Here is a 16,608-nt window from a genome sequence, read left to right on the forward strand (position 1 = left end):
GGCTTAGCGGTCATGGTAGGTTCTAAATTACATTGCAAAACCAGACTAGTTTGCTGGTCAAAACACTTTCAAACATGGTGTTATGCTGACAATTTGTTCTGCCACATATTAATAAACATCAGAGGGAAAAACATTATTTAATGGTTTTAAAAACTCCAATTATAAACTAAGAAGATGAAGAAACTATTTCCATCTAAGTCCATTTGTTTTTCAGACATAAAATAAGCTCGTTGTTGAGAAAATTGCATCCTTTCAAACTTCAGTATCAGTCACTTGGTGGTTTGTTCTTTACAGTCACATATATGGGGCTAAAGAGTTTGTGTTCTTTTTGATTACCTCAAGGAGGATGCTATAACAATTCAGATTTTTTCCACAAGGTTTTCCTTTGTTTAACACTAACATCAATATTATTCTTGTATAAGTATTATACTTTTGCTATTAGGCTTTATTTTTAATTCTTTTGTATTGAATATTCAAAAGAAACTAGATTCGTCTCCATTTTGAACAACAAATATATTCAATATGTTCTTATTCAAATTGTAAAAAGTTTAATTTTAGGCAGCCCTATAAAAATTTTCAGATTTCTTGAAATGTATAGTTTATTGTTTCACGGTGATAAATGTTTAATATTAAATAGACTTTAAGCTGTCATTATCTTTTTAATTTAAGGAACTACATAATGAATTTAATCATAATTCAAATTATCTCTTTTATGAATACTTTTGTAGATTTGTATAGAGTTCAAAGATTATGTTTCAATTGAATTGGGTTTCACAGTTATATTTGTAAAAATACTTTAAAAATTAAACCCTTAAGATTAAGCCTGCCTATAACTTAAAACTACATGCCTATATAGAAAATATACACGTTTATTTCCCTTCTTCTTTGGTAATTACTGTATTATTTTTTATATTATTGAGTTATTGAAATTGCATTTCTCAATGTCTTATGCAAAATGTTGCTCATATATTTCATGCAATAAAAATTTCATTTTTAAACAAGCATTGTTATTATGAAAGAGAAGCTATACACATAGCATGTGTTGTGTGTCAGGCACTATTCAAAGTGTTTTACATATTCTTAGAACCATCTGATTAAATGTGATTATCACTTCCACTACTGATGAGGACACACAGGTAAAGAGAACTTTAGTATCTTGTGTAAGGTCACACAGCTAATAAGCAAGCCCCAAGGACTGGATTTCAACTCAGGCAACCCTATGCTAGAATCTGTGCTTTTAACAACTAAAGTATTGCGGCATGTTAGTCGACAATGCTATCAAGGCTCAAAGCTTCCCTTATCCTTGAGTGGGATCATCCTTAACATGTGGCTTTTGTCTTCTTGTCAGTGGGACAAATAATTCGTGCCTTAGCATAAGGCATTCCAGGTAAGAAGTGAAAAACAGAATTATGTTTCATATTTGTGTTATGGTTATGTGTTCTCAGTCTCCAATTTCCTCAAGGGTCTCCATGTCTGTATACTGGGCTCTGTCCTCTCTTCATAGCTAAATTCAGCTCTCTGTTCACTAGATCTAGAAAATATTCATTTTTGCAAGTTAAGGTTTGACTCGAAGGGCTGACCATCTCTTTTGGTCTGAGCAACCCCAAGATAAATTAATCACCATTAGGGATTCCTCCAGGCCACACCACTTTGATGACCACTCCCGTTTGTCTCTTATTAGGGCAGTCATACTTACTTTATCATTTACTTCTATCATTTACATTGAAAAAATAATAATTTCTACTGCAGCAACAGCAGCCCTGGTCCTCTTTGCCCTATAAATAATAAAAATTAGCACTTTCTATAACACTGATACTTCACTTACTAATCCTTTCTAACACCTTGGAGAAATGACTATATTTTGGGCTCTCTTGAGAGCTTCAGTATGAGGTAAGTGGGCTCATATGATATACCTGCTCCAGAATTATTTTCTTTATAATTCTTAAGATTTGTTATTTGTATCACCTGAGAAACTTTTGCAAAATAAAAATTCTGGAGCTTTTCTTCACAATTTAAGTGGAATTTCTGGAGGTGGAGATTTGGGAATCAGTATGTTTTAAATAGCACTTCAGGTGACACTTATGTGCACCTAACTTTATTGAGCATGTAACACTATAGTATACCCACTGCACCTAATTCACAGGATAAATAACCACATCTATTTTATAGCTGCTAGAACTAGTATGCTTTTTCAAATACACCTATTGAGTTCAGATTAAGTATTAACTACTCTTTTAGGGTTGTAGGGTGTATCACTGAGTAACAACAACATCAACAAAACTTGTATAAGCAATCCATAATTTCTGGTAAATGTATGTTTTGAAAAATAGAGTTCCTCTAAAATATATTTTGATTTTCTTGTTTTAGCATCCTCAAAACCCATTTCCACAATTCTTTCCAAGTTTCATCTATTATAAATGAGTAATCTCTTCCAGCTCATGAGTTACAAATTCCTAGGATATGCTAGCATCTTATTCTAGTTTTATATTTGGAAACTGTCAGTTTTGGTGCATGGAGGGGATAGGAACTGACAAAGGCTTGCAAGAAACCTGGCTCTGGTTACCCGAAGACTACCTTCTTATCACAGTAGAAAATGTGAACATTCCCCCATGACTTTTCATCTGTTAGTAAGAGTCCTATCTATTAATAATACCTAAGATTTTATGTCCATCTTCCCCAACAAGTCCACATAACCAATTTCAGAATTGCTTAGTTTCTGTGAAGCTTTTTATTGGCAGCCTTTCCTAGAACACATTTTTGTTTTGATCAGGGTTTTTAGTTGTAAACAAAAAAAGCTGATCCTATGTAAAGAACACTGGATAATTCACTGACAGTTTTAGAGACTAGAGAAGCAACTTCAAGACTAAGCTGCCAAAAAAAGTGGCTGTAAATGCAATTCTATAGAATGGGCCTGAGGAGCCAATGATACAGTTGGTTCTGCTGTCAGGACTTGGATTTATTACAATCACTGCTTCTTTTAACAAAAATTCCTCCTTTGTGTCTGAAACTCAACTTTGTAACTGTTAATATCCCCCATATTTGAACATCCTCTGCCACAGACACCAGCAAAGTGAAATCTACAGGGAGTCCTTTTCATCAAATTGCATTCTCCTGAATTTAGGACTGCACAAGTGATTATGATTGAAGTTGCCTAGCTCAGACAAACTTAAATTAGCTTTAGCTGTAGCTAGAAAAGATTCTCTATATTCTTTGGCTTCTTTTCCAGGGAACAGAAATTTATAAGCAGGGAAAATTTACAAACATAGCAAGGATGTTCAACAATCGTGGGTGCAAAATGTAGTCCCTCTGTGACCTTGCAGACTTGGGTTGGTGGTAACTTTTCTGCAGTCTCTAGAAACGAAAAATAGAATTTTGCCCAGGTTGCACGCAGCTGCAGCTGCACCCTGGGCTCCCTTGGCAAGCCTCCACCCAGCGGCATGCTCTAAAGGCCTCCAGCTCCACAGACACCTGGATTTTCACTGCATCCGCATTACTGGTTGTTGATCTGCTCTCCACCTGTACTCTAGAAGGTGACCTAATGTTTGCTGAGCAACACCAGACCAACTCCAGTTTGACAAAGTCAGCCAACTCCTTTGCCATCCTGTGCTTCAAATCAAATATTCTTTAAAAAGATCTTACTCTCTTCCAAGTTTGTCCTTCCTTGTGAATTCTCCCTCAGCCCTAGAATACCATACAGAGATACTTGAGATACTTTATATGTTATAGTTACTCTTTTATCATAGTAACTATTATTTATATTAAACATCTCCTATTTAACTTACTAATTTTAGTCTCCAAATTGGATCTATATTGCTATGCTGTACATCCCAGTTATGTCCTTCCTTCCCTCCTTCCTTTCCTTCTTTCTTCCTTTTATTCTTTCTTCCTGCTTTCTTCCCATCATTCCATCTATTCTTTATTCTTTCTTACCCTCTTTCTTTTCTCCTTGATTTTCATTTGGCTTTCTTTCTTTTCTTTTGATTTTAATCTGGAAGACTCTAGTAGAAAAATAGATGAAAACCATATATACGAAATTCTCTCACAAAAATACATTTGATCAATTAATTTATTAAAGAAAATAAACCTTCACAGCATAAAATAATATAAGTTATAAAACAAGTTTCTATTTGTCTGTCTGTGCAATCAAATAAAGTCACCACTAGCCATATATGGCTATTTAAATTTAAACTAAATAATATTGAATAAAACTGAAAATTTAGTTTCTTTGTCACATTAGTTATGTTTTGAGTGTTCGTTAGCTATATATTATAACATATTGGAAAGTGAAGATCTAGAGCATTCCAATCTTTGTAGAAACTTCTACTGAAAATATCTGGTTTATAGTTGGCAGATAATTTTTTTTTTTTTTTTTTTTTTTTGAGATGGAGTCCCACCCTGTTGCCCAGGCTGGACTGCAGTGCCACGATCTCAGCTCACTCCAACCTTTGCCTCCTCCTGGGTTCAAATTATTCTCCTGCCACAGTCTCCTGAGTAGCTGGGACTATAGGCATGTGCAACCACACCTGGCTTTTATTTATTTGTTTATTTTTTTATTTTTAGTAGAGATGGGGTTTCACCATGTTGGCCAGACTGGTCTCAAACTCCTTACATCAAGTGATCAACCTGCCTCGGCCTCCCAAAGTCCTGGGATTACAGGTGTGAGCCACCGCATCCCTGCCTAGTTAGCAGATAACTAGAACAAATGTTGATTTTATGGTTAGAGAAGACTTTATTATTTTACTTGTAATAAAATTTTGTGGTTTTTTTGACTCAGCTTTTTTATTTCCACAAATTATTGATGAAGAGGATGCTTTAAATTATACAAAAATACATATTCTCAAAGACATATTATTTTGTAACATGTAAGTATATATGATTAAAAAATAAATGATTTCGAATAGAAGACTGGTATAATAAATTATGATCAAATAGTGTTAGCTTATATGAAGCTACTAAATTAATTGGGTTATAATTTTAAATTCTGGTTACTTTATTCTCATGAGATGGACTTTTGGGCATAGAAACTATAAATGTTTGCTTCCCATTAAACAGAAGTGCTTATGAATTTTTTTGTTTGCATCTGTCCCTGCAGTTACTTATAGCTTCAGGAGTAAAAGTACCACAGTAATAGATGTCACCTATAATAGTTAGTCCTCTGAGTAAAATTTAAACTTCATAAATGAGAATAAAATGTAGTGAAGAGAAACAAATTACAAACAAAATGTACTGCTTTATAGACTATTTAATATATTTTATAGAGTTGCATAACCTTGGATTAATAGTTGCTTCGCTTTCATGAAAGATGTTAGCTTACCCTTCTGGGTTGAATTTCTCTTCCAATAAATACTTTAGAAAATCTCTATGTCTTTAGGGAAAACCTGGCGTCTGACCTTTGCTTTCATTTAAGCACAGCTGTGTCTCTTCACATACACTCAGTTGAACTCTTTGTTCTCTTTCTCTTTTCCGTTATTGTCATCAATAACACTAGAAGCTCCCATCTTTGTTTTCCCAGGTAATTGAATTGGTGAATTATTTTCACATTAATCTGGATTTTTTAATGAACCTTCCCTTCAATGAAACTTCCAATCTTAATTTTTTTTTATCTCTTTCCTATAATTAAATTGGACATGATTTCTTAGAATCTTGAAATGGAAGATTGGAAAAGCAACATTGTTTCCCATGAGGTCAATGAAGTTTAGTACACTTTATTTTTGCCAGTAAATTTCTACTTGTCTTCTTTTATACTCTTGTAAGAAACTGGGATTAATGAATGAGAGGATACTTTAAAAATCTTCCTTCTTTGCACATTCATTCTTCTAGTAGCAACCTGTGGCAAAATAACACATAAGGAAGAGAAATTAAAATGGGCTGGGTAAGTCATGAAATTAGAAGGGGCTGCGTAAATCATGAATGAAATTTTATATTTTACACATTATAAAATGATTAAAACATATTTATGCCATTAATTTTAGAACTTTTGAAAGATTATCAACATACGATAAATATCCTTATATTGGTAGCTTTTATTTCAATTGTTAAGGGATGATTTCCTGAGAAAATTACATAATTGATTCTTTTTTTTTTTTTTTTTTCTTTTTGAGACAGAGTCTCACTTTGTCACCCAGGATGGAGTGCAGTGGTGTGATCTCACTCACTGCAACCTCCGCTTCCTGGTTCAAGCGATCGTCCTGCCTCAGCCTCCCGAATAGCTGAGACTACAGGCGTGTACCATCATGCCTGGCTCATTTTTTGTATTTTTAGTAGAGACAGTGTTTCACCGTGTTAGCCAGGATGGTCTCCATCTCCTGACCTCATGATCCTCCCACCTCAGCCTCCGAAAGTGTTGGAATTACAAGTGTGAGCCACTGCGCCCAACCAACATAATTGTTTGCTCTGTGATCATCTTTCTCCAAATACACATTACCTGTCATGTTACAATCAGGAGTGTGGTGGAGTGGTCAGTAGCAGAAAACAACAATGAGAAGTAAAATAAATCAAACTATTGTATAAACAGGTGTGCTATATAAACAGTGAGAAGACAGGACTTAGTGTTGCCTGGTAATGGTTAAGAAAGTCTTCATAAGGGAGTCAGATTTCAGGTAAGTCTTCAAAGACAGAGAGGGAGTCACCAGATGCAGAAAAAGAAAATTGTATTGGGTGACTTGGATTCAGGCCATAAGTGGTACATTTTCTGTAGAAATTTAAAAAAAAAAATGATAAAACAATTATAAGTCAGCCTTATTTTAATTAAAAGCATATGTGAGTAATTCTAAGTAATGCTAACGATAAAATACTCCTCTCAGAACAAAATATTTCATTTTATTTATTTATTTATTTAGAGAAAGGGTCTGCTTCTGTCTCCCAGGCTGGAGTGTAGTGGTACAGTCATTGATCACTACAGCCTTGAACTCCCGGGCTCAAGTGATTCTCCCATCTCAGCCTCCTGAGTAGCTAGGATTACAGGCACATGTCACCATGGCTGGCTAATTTTTGTGTCACTTTGGTAGAGAGAGTCTCTAGCTATGTTGCCCAGGATGATCTTGAACTCCTGGCCTCAAATGATCCTTCCACCTCAGCTTTCCAAAGTGTTGGGGTTATAGGTATGAACCACCACACCTGAGCCATTTATTGAATTTTAACAGTGGCTGGGGCTGTGATTACTTTTGAAGTTTTTTAAAAACACAAACTTCAGATTAGCACGTTTTATTACTTGTACTTTCACCAATATTTTTATTTTATATAGATGTTAATTTGGAAAATTCCAAATAAATATATGATTAAGAGCGTACGTTCAGAAACAATAGTATTGTTTGCGTGAGATGTAGATGCAGTTAGTGATTTCAATTCTGTGTACTACATATATTTACTTTTCAACAGTAGATTCAAAAAATAATAATAGTTCACCATGTGAAAAGTAAAAAACTGAACTTGAGTTACCTCAGTTCTTTCTACATAAGCAGTTGAAAATTTTAAATATGTTCACATTTTAGAATACTGAAAAAGAACACAAAGTGTGACTTACAACTTTTTTGTTTGAAAAGTACAAATTTAACGTATGCATGCAATAGTTTGATAAATTTAACCAAAATCTCTGCATTGCAATTTACTTACTTTGAAAAATTCTAATTGTTTTAACATCAAAGTAAGAAATCAACAAAATGATGAATGTTACTAATTATTAAATGATTTTAATTAATAATAATTTTGTCATACAGAAGAAAGAGGTACAAAATTGATTTACTCAGAATGTCAAATATGCTAGGTAAGCATCGAGGCATAACTCATCCAGGAAAATGTAAGTAAAATAGCATGGCTGGGATACAGGATGCATATCACAATTTAGTTGGAAATGAGATTGTTACTAGTAGGCAAGAGTGATAAATTGATATTGTGTGGAGACCATAACTTTGCAAGCCTTCTCATTGATTGATTGATTGCTTCATTTATTTATTCATTCCTTCGGTGGTTATTTATTGGGTCTCTATTACATTCTATGTATTTCACTTAGCACTGAGAATATAGACATGAGCAAGAAAAACTCAAGGCCTGTTTTCACAGTTTTTGTGGTTTAACTTTCAAAATCATGCAGAAGAGAAGCTGAACAATGACATAGTTGAAAACTACTAACTAAATATATAACCAATATTACTAATGAAAGCACTCGTGCCATTCTACAAGTAGATTTTTATAACATTTCTTCATAAATAAAAATACTACATAAAAGACCATTACATTTATTAAAATGTCAATTACTTTTATTTGTACTTTAGAATGGCTTTTTTATTGCAAGTTTCATTTCTAGTCTTGCAAATGTTACACAGATTACAAGTTAGATAATTTAAACTAAATTTTTAAATGTTTGCTTAATTTTTGTAGGTTTTCTGTGCTTTCAAACACAATTATATTAGCCAATCTTTCCTTGGCTTTTAAATGATAATTCTAAAGAATTTAAGAAAAAAATCCTATTATTATCTACACTCTTGAACTTATTCATGTCAGAAAAAATATGATGTCACTTCAATATTTTCTAGTATTTCCTAAGTATTCATTACAATTACTTCTAGGACCACTGAGGCTTACTCATCTATACAATTCCAAGCTGTTAGCAGAGGAAATTCTTTTCTCTTTTTCTCCCCTTCTCTGTCTGCCCCCGTCTCTCTGCTAACTCCCTCTGTCTACCTCTCTCTGATTAATATTGTCTTTGCTCACGTCTTCTCTGAGCCACAAGAAACTCTGCCATTAGGATTGTGATTTTTTAAAAAGATATTTTTAGTGATATGTTTCAAAAGCAAAATATATCCATGTCTATGCCAAAATAGCTGCACTTAGGTCACGTGGATGAAGTAGATGCAGCAAAAGTATAAGTATTCAGTTAGTAGATTTTACCCTATGTCAGTTTTTAAATTATTGGAATATCTTTAGAAAATAGTACAAATTACTTTCTGTACTATTAGAGCCAGAATATAAGTCAAGTTTAAATATATGGATGGATTATGAACACTGACTATTAGTAAAGTTGACATTGAATCTTCAGTTGCCATCCCAAAATGAGCTAAAGATTTTGATATTATATATATGTCTGTATATGCTTTCTCATAGCTGTAATATTGAAACACAGAACCATTTATACATAAATTTTAAAAAATAATATTAAATTGTATGGTTTAATTGCTTAAAATTAAAAGACGTCATTTAAAATATACAAAGTTTTGGGGCAATGTGATTATTTTTACTCTCCTTGAAGTATCTTAACCAGGCTCAGGTATTTAATGGTAGTTAAGACAAAGTCTGGACAATTACTCAGGTCACCACATGACTTCTAGAAAAGAGATTTTCCTAGTCTTTATTTTATCATTTCTGATTTCGATAACTGATCCCAAGCACTTATATAACTTATACAATCAATCATCATTTTCTTTATGTATCTTGTTGCCAATATAGAATGCAACTAATAATTATGTATAATAAGAACACTAGCTGTTTCAGACTCATATGTCCCAAGACTACAACGCCATAACTTCCAATAGGCTTATGGGTTTTAAAAATAAGAACACCGTGACTATTTAAAAATCCACACCAATCTCTGCTCACATTAAACTTAACTTCTACATGAAACTATGACTAAAAGCAGACTCCAAATTCTCTAAGATCACTTGCCTAACTTTCTTCTTTTGAGACAATAGTAACACTCACTCAAGTTGGTGGTCTCCCTTGCTCAAGAAAGTTAGCTTTGCATAATCAATGGATTTCCAAGATTTTCTCCATATGGGGTAAGGGAGGAGCCCACAATAACTATGAGATCAGATTTATACAAAATCATTAATTACTGTATGTCAAGCATTTGACCTAAACTTTCAATCAAGGAACTTCAATCCAGACCTCATCAATTTGTTTGTTTATTTTTAATCTCCCACCTTTCTCCAATTTTCACTTGCATCTCTATACATGTGAGATCAATTGTCTGTCATTATTAATCATTTTCTATCCAATACTCCCAACCACGTTTTCTTTCTCCTTCCATTGCATGTGCTTGAATAGACACATCTACCTGAACTCAGCTGTCCACCTTTGCCCTAACTGAATTACATAGCCTATAACTGCTAGAAAAAGTAAGAACACTAAGCTGACAATTTGCAACTAAAAATCATGTTTAAAAACCTCAACTTCACACACAAAATTGCCCAGAAATTTTTTTACTATGACCCAGTACATTGATTTTTGATTCAACTATTTAAAGACATATATTTTGCCCTAAAGTATTGCAGACTTTAATTTCCCCTATTCTCATAGAAGACTATTTTTTCATTGAGAAAACAGAAGACTTGGACTGGAACTTACCACTCTTACCATAAGATAATCTTCAAAATTACATGTGTATATGTGTGTGTGTAGTGTGTAATTCAGTCTGATATTATGTATAAAACATCCCTGCTTTTTATAAAGTCCAGTTCCTCCCTGAGCAAATAATGACAAGTGAAAGAAAAATGCCTAATAAGAGAAGATATTTATTTCTAAAATACTCATTTTAGAATAAGTGTTCTTGGCAAGCAGCTTATGCAACACTATCATCTTGTGACTCATTTTGAGAGGTAGAATTTCAGTATATTAAATGAAGAAAATAAGCTAAAAGTTTGCTCTTTCTTGAATCTAAACTAAGTCTTTCTATAAAGCACTATTTATAAAACAAGGGAAAAAGCTAAAATTTCAGGGCATAACTTTCCATATTTAGGAAAGTACGCCAAGTTAAATATGCCTCACTGAACATTAAATTATATAATTGAAAACATTAATTTTAAAATCTTATCCTAATATTTGTACTACTTAATTAGTAGTAATGATATGAATGACTGAACTTTGTCCCTTTATCACAACTTACCTATTTTTAGTTGAGATTTAGTTCATGCCTAAGAGTAGACGTTCTTAAATTCTGTGTGTATGTTCTTTTGTTATATAAACCAAAGCCTTTTCCTTTAAGTTATGCTCCCTTGGCCATTTTTCCTCACTAAAATACATTTATTTAACACATTGCATCTTGTATGTATTTACATATTGAAACATATGATGTATACACATGCATGATTCACGTAGATTTCTACAAAATTAACTAAAATATTAACAACTGTATTTGCCAAAAGACTTGGAACTTAAAAAAATGTAAGCCAGACAGAGGACCAAAATAAATATCATCAACTCTAGTCAAGAGTTTTATCTGTTATCATGCAACATATTTAGGGAAATACGTGTACATGGTAAGCCACTTATGATGAAAATGTTGTCCATCCCAATTGTTAAAATTTTCATCTCTAAAATTTCAGTTTCTAATAGACAAATGTCTTGAACCCTTAAACTATTAAATCAATTTTTTTTTTTTTTTTTTTTTGAGAGGGAGTCTCTCTCTGTCGCCCAGCTCAGTTCACTGCAAGCTCTCCCCCCCCGGTGTCCCCGCCATTCTGCCTCAGCCTCCCGAGCTGGGACTACAGGCACCCACTACCTCGCCCGACTAGTTTTTTTTTTTTTTTTGTATTTTTTAGTAGAGATGGGATTTCACCGCGTTAGCCAGGTTGGTCTCGATCTCCTGACCTCGTGATCCACCCGTCTCGGCCTCCCAAAGTGCTGGGATTACAGGCTTGAGCCACCACACCCTGCCAATATTAAATCAGTTTTTAACAACAACAACCAAATAGTTGGTGGACACTGGAAGAGGCAAAATTTGATGTACTGTTATTGTTTCACAAGACCAATATTCTATTTATGTGCATTACAGTAAATGCTTTTGATGCCTTAATATAATCACATAAATGGACAGAAAAAAAAGATATAACTATAAAAAATGTTAAGAGATATTAGATTTGTTTTTGTCTAGTTATAAGATTGAACAGTATAGGGTCAGGAGCTTCATAGTTAGAATTACATAAAATATGTAGAGTTACTTCAAAATCAACATGCAGCAAAATTTATAAATACAAGTAACCAACTGAGGTATGCTGCATTTGTTTTTAAATAGCCATCTTAATACCAAATAGATTTTTTTTTTATATATATATAACATGTGTTCCTTTGTAGAATGTGTTAAGGAAATTACGTTTGACATTGTTTATCTCAGTGAGAACAATGTTTTTTTACAATGAATTTGATCCAAAAACCTAGACTGGGAATTAGAAGTAAAGTAAGCAGTGTTATGAGTTAATGTAAGACCTTCAGTACTTCAGTTAAAGTTCCTAGACTACTGTTTTGATGTTACCTTACTAGTTACGTCGAATCAGTTAAAGTAATATCTGTAGTAGTTAACTTCAGTTAAAGTAATATCTGTAGTAGTTAAAGTAATATCAGTTCAATTAATATTTGTAGTAGTTAACTTTAGTTAAAATAATATCTATAGTAGTTAAATTCTCCCATGTGTTATCATAATGCAACAGGAGATAGTTCCGAATGCTGCCTGGACTCCTCATCCAATCAGGCCTTTAGTGAAGTCCATACAGAGTACAGTAAAAAAGAGACTGCTTGCATTATAGACTGCTGACTGTCTGATACTCTTGTTGTAAGATTAATGTGTTAGGTAATCTTTTCTGGTGGAAAAACAAGAGCAGATATCAGAGTAACCATCCTAATGACTCAAGGATCCTCTTAGAGATAACAACCTGAAAGCTTTGGCAGATCTTACTTTTGTTTAAGACAGTGGAAATACCTTTTTTGTTTTTTTAAAGAAATATGTACCCTAGAACATAAAGTATAATAATAATAATAATAAATAAATCTATATATAAACATGGCAACATCTAGATCTATTGTATTATTTTGAAATAGGTCTAAGAAGCAAACCTTGGATTCTGTTTCTTTTTAAACAATTTCGCCAAAAGCCATTTAACCAGATGAAAGAAATTTACCATATATTGTTACATATATATATTTTAATCTCTTTCTTATGAAGTGCTTACCTGATGTGAGATATTTTTTCTGATAGTGTACAATACCAAAGCCCACTAATTTTAAGGATTTATACATTTTCTTTGAAGATACTCAAATCTAGACTGTCCTCTGTAAACTTGTTTTTAAAGTTTTTCTTTGTTTTGCTTATCTTGTTTTTATCGTACAACATGGAGTAAGATAAGAAGAAATGAATGCGTATAGGAAAAGATACGTATGAATTAGTGATACAAATATTTTTAATTTAAATTCATGCAATTTCACAAATATAGACGGTATGATAAAGACTCCCTTAGTTCACTGAGATATAAGATTCTTTTTATAATTTAATATCTAGTTTTTATAAATCAGACTACATTGGCACTAAATGGAGATACCAAAGTGTGAAAACACTATCACTGTGACAATTTCTAATCTACAGTAACATATAAGCAAATCTGGATGGAAAAATCATGTCTGAAATGCATTCCCATTTTAAATTTCATATCAAACAATCAATGATTTTCAGATATAAAAAATTTCAAATCTTAACTTACACAGAATTACCAAGCATAATTTAAAGATTTTAGTTATTAAGAAGCAGATTACATTAAGGTACAACTCATAAATATTTTGTGTTCAGATAATGTATTTTACTGCTTGTTTCTTTGCCAGTTAACAATATAAATATTAGTCTAAAACATAAAAATAATAACAGTATGGGAATAACAAGTCTATTTTCTTAAATAAAAAAAATTGTAGTTATATGACTAGTACATTATATTTTGAGAATAAAAAGAGATATCTCAGAGCTGTTAATTATGCCACATGAGATAGCAGTGATTCTATCACAAAAAAAATGATTATTGTCATTATTCTTCATATGGGATTCTGAGGCCAAATGTCTCAAAGGGCAAGATCTATCAACCACAATTGATTTAACAAGGACACTACCAATAAAAGATTTACATTCATGCTCTTCCCTCAAATGCGAGTCTCTAGAGGAATACACAGAAAACTGGCTTGATAAATATTTCAAATAGCCTTTATACTAGTTCTGAGAGTTTCTTATTGACAATATCAAGGGCTTTAAGGAGATGTTCTGCATAATAAATGCACAAAGACAGCTATAGAAAGGTCTTTGAAGGATAATGCTTTTTAATTTAATAGATGGGTTATAGGAAAGGTAGTGAGCAGTTTGCCAGGGGTTCCAACTCTAGCTAAGGAAATAGTGCCAAGTCTGAATCACAATGTTTGATTGTAAGTTATTCATAATATTCTGAGAAGCGATCCAAACATAGAAACACCTGAAACTTCAATATTGAATCCATTTGTATTAATAACATTCAAGGACTCTTCTAATCTTAACACATACACCTGGTAACTCCTACTGAAATCCTGTAGATAAGATACATCACTAGTATTTAACTAAAGGAATATAATTTTATATAGTTAGATGATTATCTTAACAGAACTTAGTATATTGACCCTGAAAAATGTTAGACAAGGAGGAAGAAGCATAATACAAGTAAATAACCTAAAACCTATATTAGCTACATATTGCACAGACCTGGTAGATAAAGTATCTCATATTTTGACATTTTATTTCCTCTAATTACTTAACCAGCCAACTGAATTTAATAATCCAACTGTCAATTCAGACAAGTTTATAGAATTCTCTTTGAAAAGGTTCAGTCTGGAAATTAATGAAGACCACAGTAATAGCCATCCATTGAAGATGAATGGAAAGATTCCTGGCTGACAACTAAGCTTTGCAAACAGTAATGGTGCCTTATCATTAAAGTTGCACACTGTACTTTACTCTGAGGTGATTTACCAGAAATATGTGCTTTAATGTGTATTTAAAATCTATTATCAGTTGTTTTAAAAGGAAAATTTGTCTAAGAGATAAGTATTGTAAGGCAACAAAATCGCTAATAGAAACCATTTAAATAGGCTTAATTCTAGTTGACTTTTTTATTGTGTGTATATATATGCACACACTATTCACACACACACACGCACACACACATATATGTATTCAACATTAAGCATTAGGAATTATTCTTTGTATCTAGGATAAATCAAGTATCTTTTAGACCACAGTGAATAAAAACATAAATTAACTCAAAAGGAACCTTCATTACTATATAAATACATATATGTTAATCCACTCTTGAATTATCTTTGGGTTAACAATAAAATCAAGATGGGAATTTAAAAATTCTCTGAATTGAACATAGTGGTGACATAACTTATCAAATCTTTTGGGAGAGGGCAAAGTGGTGCTAAATGGAAAGATTATAGCATTAAACACCTATATCAAAAAGTCTGAAAGAGACAACCTAATGTCACACCTCAAAGAAATTGAGAAACAAAATAAACCAAACCCAAACCCGGCAGAAGAAAAGATCAGAGAAGAACTAAATGAAATTGAAGCAGAAAAATGAAACAAAAAGCTGGCTGTTTGAAAAAACAGACAAAATTGATAGACCATTAGCAAGATTAACTAGGAGCTGATAATTTTGTGCTGAGTGACCCAGATATATTACATTTTCTACCAGGGTTTCCTTTTGTGCAAGAGATTAGTAATAATGTGAGAAAAGTGTCTGGCATATGATAACAATAATCCAATAACAATAGTAGTAATAATAATTTGTTGAGCACTGTTCTGAAGATACCATGGAATTCTTCTTAAACGGGCAGCAGGAGGCTGACTTCCCAGGTGAGTATCCAGGTTCTTTCATGAACACCTAGGAAACTTTAAGAAAATTGCTTCACTTCTATGTGTTTTAGGTTCTCTTCTCTATGAAATGTAGCTAATCACCTACAACAGTGTCTGGACCACATGTAAGTGCTTTATAAAATCATTATCATTTTTATTGTGTTAGGTATAATTATTAATAATATTTTATAGAGTCTTAATGAGAAAATATTTATACATAAAATACTTAAAACAGTGTCTTGCATGTTTTAAGGACTTCACAATTTACCTGTATTTACCGATTTAGTACAATTTACCTGTATTCTTTAATTCTCTCAACAGCTGAATTAGGTGGGAACTATTATCAGGTGTAATTTATATTAGGTATAAGACAGGTGGTAGCTATTAATAGAATATCAAAGCCAGTTTTAACTTGCACCACTTTGTATATAGGAGCTTTTACTAGTCTCATAAGTCACTATTTACCTAAAGATTGGCACATACGTATTTTAGTGCAATATCATACATTTAATCATTGAGGCAGGGTTGGAAACTTACTATCCTGGCTTAAAATAGATCAAATTATGTCTGCAAGCAAGACATTTTTCTTGAGAAAAAGTTGGCTGAGATTTTGAAAACCAGTTTAATTCCTGTCTGACATATTCCTTCCATCAAAAATCATCTACATTAATGGTTGTTTAGAGACACTGCCAACTACTCCAATGTGTCTCAGGTCTTGCAAGTTCGTATTTGTTAACATTTTGAAGTTATTTCATGTTGATACTAATCACCCATGTTTTGTTGACCAGTTCAGGTCCTTTGACTCTTGTGACATTCTCCTCTCAACCATTTTCTAAAGTCCTTGGGACCCAGGACACAGATTTTGAGCATCCTTCTTCTACTTATGGGCTATATCATTAAATGGTTACTTCTCTTCAACCCCCAATACTTTCAGGACTCAGGTGTCATTAGCAACTGTTTGAAGACCTTGATTAACCAAA

General features: G+C 32.7%; 1 long non-coding RNA gene across 1 annotated transcript in view; it reads right to left on the reverse strand.

The window, feature by feature from the left end:
* Nucleotides 1-5,224: 5,224 nt before the first annotated feature.
* Nucleotides 5,225-16,608, reverse strand: part of LOC103883761 — a 44,889-nt gene continuing 33,505 nt past the window's right edge. Inside the window, exon 2 of the long non-coding RNA XR_001901447.3 lies at nt 5,225-5,827. This is a non-coding gene — a long non-coding RNA (uncharacterized LOC103883761). The remainder of the gene's footprint in view (nt 5,828-16,608) is intronic.

This window comes from Papio anubis, chromosome 6 (assembly GCF_008728515.1).
Source record: "Papio anubis isolate 15944 chromosome 6, Panubis1.0, whole genome shotgun sequence".
Taxonomy (NCBI): domain Eukaryota; kingdom Metazoa; phylum Chordata; class Mammalia; order Primates; family Cercopithecidae; genus Papio; species Papio anubis.